This window comes from Propithecus coquereli, unplaced genomic scaffold (genome assembly GCF_000956105.1).
Source record: "Propithecus coquereli isolate 6110/MARCELLA unplaced genomic scaffold, Pcoq_1.0 Scaffold31, whole genome shotgun sequence".
NCBI classification, from domain to species: domain Eukaryota; kingdom Metazoa; phylum Chordata; class Mammalia; order Primates; family Indriidae; genus Propithecus; species Propithecus coquereli.
In genome coordinates this window covers 711341-716521 of record NW_012148730.1, presented here as the reverse complement: position 1 = coordinate 716521, position 5181 = coordinate 711341, and positions in this window count along the sequence as shown.

The window sequence follows — 5181 nt, the reverse complement described above, 5'->3', positions numbered from 1 at the left end:
AAAAAAAAAAAAAAAAAAAAAAAGGAGTCAGACCCAGTGCCTCAAGGAAAAAAAAAAACAAGAAAAAAAAAGGAATAAAAGGAGTCAGAATAGAGTAGATAGGGTAAGCCTTAAAAGGATACTGTTTAGTGTAATGCTTTAGATTTCCAGCAGTATTTGCATTTTGTGGCTTATTTGGAGAGTGACATTGTTTTATCAAATAACTGAGGCTCCAGAGAGGCTATCGTACTCTTGCTTCAGGGGCTTGCCATGCAAAATGAGGGAAGGAGCAAAACTAATACACAATTAACAGAAAAGAGGACAGCCCCTTAGCTATGTCGACCCCCCAGCCTCTGAGCTTTGCTGCTGCCCCGCCTGTGGAAATGCAATAAAGACTTTCAGCTTTGAGAGGTGGGTGGCTAGGAAATTGGGATTTCATTTAGAGTGCTGGCAACTCATCCAAGGATGTCTTGATCAGGGTCACCAATCCCTTTTATTCTAAATGCTACGCCATTTGCTCTAGATAGGCCTTCTGGGGGACATTGGCAGGGCTGAGACAGAAAAAAATAATAGCAATGGCTGAGATATAGCACTTACTATTGTCAGGCGCGTTTTAACAGCTTTACATTTATTTACACATTTCCTGCTCACATACACCTCATGGGGAAGGTACTAGGCAAGTAGGGAGGAGGACAGGGAAAGGGAAAAGAGCAGGGGAAGAGAAGTAAGGGGCAAGAAAAATGCAATGCAATTCAGCAATTATTTATTAAGTGCTCACTCTGTCCGGGGACATGGTAATGAACAAAACAAAGGAGATTATAAAGAAGAGGGGATACAGGTGGAGAAAGGAGGAGGAGGGGGAGAGGGAGGAGGAGACGGGAGGAAAGGAGAGGAGAGGAAAGGAGAGGAGAAATAATGAAGACAAGAGAAAAGCAAGGTGTGCACACGGAAGGCAACGGTAAGAGGAGAAACCTTTGCCACGACCTCAGGGGTTGGCTACGCTGCCTGGGCCGAGGCAGAGGCTGCTTTCTCTAGGCCTGGTCTCTTACCCACTATTACCACGAGGTTGGCACAGCCTCGGCACAGTCCTTCCGACAAGCCAGCTCTGATCCCCGCAACATTTGGCCTGATGCAGCCCACGCAGTAGCCTGCACCCTGGTCTAGCCAGCGCCTTCTCCCAGCTCACAAGGGTCAACTGCCGAATGTGGCACGTGAGCTTTTACCGTGTTCTCAGAGAATCTGCCTCTTAGAATTTCTTCTTCTAAGGGCCTCATTGACATAAGTGTCCATTTTGAGTCTTCAAGCAATATTTGAGCGAAGGGCTTGTTTTTATCCTACTGCCACCTGCAATGTTACTGTTGCACCAAATTTTGCAGGGCTGTCCCTTTCTAACATTTGCTGCCTGTTCAGATGGTCACCTCATGCCACTTTTTTCTCTTTGTGATCCCCCCACGGTCCTTGTCAGAATGGACCCTTGCAACCCCTCTGGTCACCAGGAGAGACTGCCAGGGCCTTGTGCTGATGACACTCCCACCCTCAGTCAGCCTCCTCCGCCAGCAGCTATATGGCACCAGCCATGCTTTCTCCCTGGCCTTTAGGGGGTCCCAAGAAAGCTATATTGCTGCTGCTGCCCAGCCCCTGCCATACCCCGGACCCACCTCAGTCCTGACTTAATGCAGGTAGCTTCCCAGGTGCATTGAGGTGCCAGGACTTGGAAGGTGGGACTCGATCTCAGCAGACACTGGCCCTGGAGACATATTCTTACAGTCCAGAGAGGAAGGACAGTCTAAGCAAACCCCACCCTTTCACAGCCACTCAGTTCCCTTTTTTTGTTTCCTGACTTAAACCAGTGTCTTTTTTTTTTCTTCTTCTCAGCAGCATGCTATCTGCTTCCCTGCTGCTCTCCCTATCCCCCCACCCCCAACTGTCCCCGCCCTTCATTTGCTTGGGACCTCTGACACTACCGTCTTGAGTCCAGCTCTGAAAGAACCTTTCTCAACAATACTGGAGCCACTGAGACTCTAGCTGGGGCTGGGTTGAGCAGACAGGTCGCCTGGCCGCCCTTCCAGACGTAAAGGGATGACATGCCTAAAGGACTGTGGAGATGTCCAGCACAGGGAGAGGGGCTGCAGGAAAGAGGAGAGACGCTGGGTCTGGCAGAGACAGGACAAAGAGACTGGCCAGGAAGAGTGTCTTTAGTGTCTCCTGTCCTCTGAGGCAGAGGAGACTCAGGATCACACGGTTAAACTTGTTAGTGAAGGATGGGGAGTGTTCACACAGGGACCCCGAAGGACAGAGCCCAACGAAGGTAGAGACAAGACTTCCCCCTGCTGACTCATTTTCTAAGAAAGCACTCTTTTTCCTACAGATAAAAATGTCAGAATGTAAGCCCACGCAAAGACTTGTACCCTTCCCCATTTTCTGTGTAATCCCAGCTACTCTGGTGGCTGAGGTGGGAGGATCCCTTGAGCTCAGGAGTTTGAGATCAGCCTGGGCAACATAGTGAGACCCCCAGACTCCCATCTTTTAAAAAAGGCAATAAAAAGATTCAGCCTCAGGGATTAACTCTCATTTTACACATTTCTCTTTAACCCTGTAAATCGGTAAACCAGACTAAATGTGTCACTTGAAACCTAGATGTTTCCTCAGGGGCCTCCTAGCTTATGTTGCAGCTACAATCTTCTTCCTGAGGATTCTCACAGGAAATGCAGCCAGTACTGGTTGCAGACTGTGATGGTGACTGATCTGCTTGCTCACCTTGACACTTCAGGCACTGCCATCTTTCCTTGTCCCAAGGTGCTGTATCCTAACGTAGAAACAGATCCCAGATCCCACTACAAGTCTGTCGGAATTTTTAAGGCAACAGGTCTTTTAAAAAAATTTTTAAAAGAATTTGTAGGATGGCAGAGTGGTTGATCCTCACATTTGCACAAGGTAGATGGACTGCAAGCGTTGTATGATCTCCTTTCTTTCTTTTTCTAGAAGGAAAGGTGACGATGATCTCCTTTCTTTATTGACAACTTCCATCTTTTCACTAGTCACCCCCAAAAGCTGTTCAGTTGCCTGCCTGAGAGTTGGCCATAGGCATTCACCTTACCTCCCCTTTTTTTCAGTCAGACGCCGCTTGTTGTCACATGCCCTGTTTTCTCTCAAGGTACATCTTGGGGTGGGGACTGGGAGTCGATAGGCATATACCAGGAGATCTGGACAAAACAGAGGAGGACAAGGAAAAGGGGCAAGCAAACCTAGGCTCTTCTGCACCCCCTGCCCACGACCACTCCCCTGGCACCGTTGTCCATACTGACAAGTACTGTACCCAGACGGGGAACGAATGGCTGAGTGTCACCTCAACACATTCCCTATGTAATAAGGCTCTGTTCTTGGTGCCATCCTGTTCAACATTTTTATTAATGACCTTTGAGGAAGATGCAGAAAGTAGCCTAGCTAATCTGTGAATGGCGCAAGGCTGTGTGCTAGATTGGACGACAGAATAGAGCAATTATTATAGTTTCCAAAAAGATCTTGATCACCTCATGATTTTACCAGGGCTAAAGGTGATGTCCCGTAATTGGGCTTCATCTTTGAACTTGAAAAGACTCCAGGTGAAAGGGGGGTAGCAGTAGCATTTGTGAAAATGGTTCAGGGGTTTTTGTTGATAGTAATCAAGAGAAAGGTCATCTCAGTTAACATGGCTGCCAGAAAAGCCAAGGTAACACTAGGCTTCCTTGTTTAAGTAAAACATCCAGATGGGAGAAAGTTAACATGCCACCTACTTTGCAAGACCAGGCCACATCCAGAGTCCTGCATTCAGTTCAGAGTGCCTCATCTTAGGGGAAATTAGTGAGCAGGAGCATATCCAAAACAGAGACCAGGATTGATGTACGAACTTTCAGTTATAAGATACATAAATTCTGGGGATCTAATGTATAGCATGGTGGCCATAGTTAATGATACTGTATTATTTACTTGAAATTTGATAAGAGGGCAGATTTTAAGTGTCTTCATCTCCCCCCAAAATGGTAACTATGGATGATGATGGATGGTGGATGTGTTAATTAATTTGACTGCGGTAATCATTACACAATGTATACATATATCAAATCATCACACTGTATACCTTGAATATGAACACTTTTGGGGATTAAGTATTTTATTTTTTTTTTACTTTTTATTTTTTTGAGACAGAGTCTCGCTCTCTTGTGTGGGCTAGAGTGCCATGGCATCAGCCTAGCTCACAGCAACCTCCAACTCCTGGGCTCAGGCGATCCTGCTGCCTCAGCCTCCCTGGTAGCTGGGACTACAGGCATGTGCTACCACTTTTTCTATGCTCCCAGCTCCTGGATTAAGTATATTAAAATAGAAAACAAACCAAAACAAACAAAAAACCCCACAAAGTCATGTAACATGAGGAATGATACAAAGAACTAAGGTTGATTAGATGAAGAGGGGGCATGCTTGCTATCTTCATATTTCCATGTTACTAACATAAAAATCTTTTAGAAACTCCCCAAAGGGAGTTTGGGAGATTTCTTAAGAATCTGGGGAAAAAAGGAAATGCTGCAAGACTACAGCCTGGCAATTTGGCAACGAAACTTTTAGGAAATGTGGCAGGTAGTGGTAATATTTTTATTATCTCATTCCCAGAGACAACCAAAAAAATAAAGGTGAGATCAGAGAGTCAGCTCAGGACCTACAGGTGTTCCTGGAGGGTCATGCAAGTAGGATATCCCAGGCTCTCATACTTTCTTGTCCCCTAATCCATTGATACCTCCTCCCGTGTCCCAGCCCAATTCTCTTTCTTCACCATCCTATGCCCTTCAGGTGCCCCTAGTTCCCCTGTGTGATGCGGTGGTTAAGTGTAAGGCTGTGGTGTTAGACTACCTAGGATCAAATTCCAACTCCACAAAATAATCACCAGCATGACTTTTGAGTAAGTGAATTTAAGGACTCTTGTGCCTCAGTTTCCTCGCCTGTTAAATACTAATAATAGTACATCTCTCCTGGGGTTGTTGTCAGGATTAAAAGAGATAGTATGGGGCCGGGCACGGTGGCTCACGCCTGTAATCCTAGCACTCTGGGAGGCCGAGGCGGAACGATTGCTTGAGCTCAGGAGTTCGAGACCATCCTGAGCAAGAGCGAGACCCCGTCTCTACTATAAATAGAAAGAAATTAGCCAAACAACTAAAAATAGAAAAAATTAGC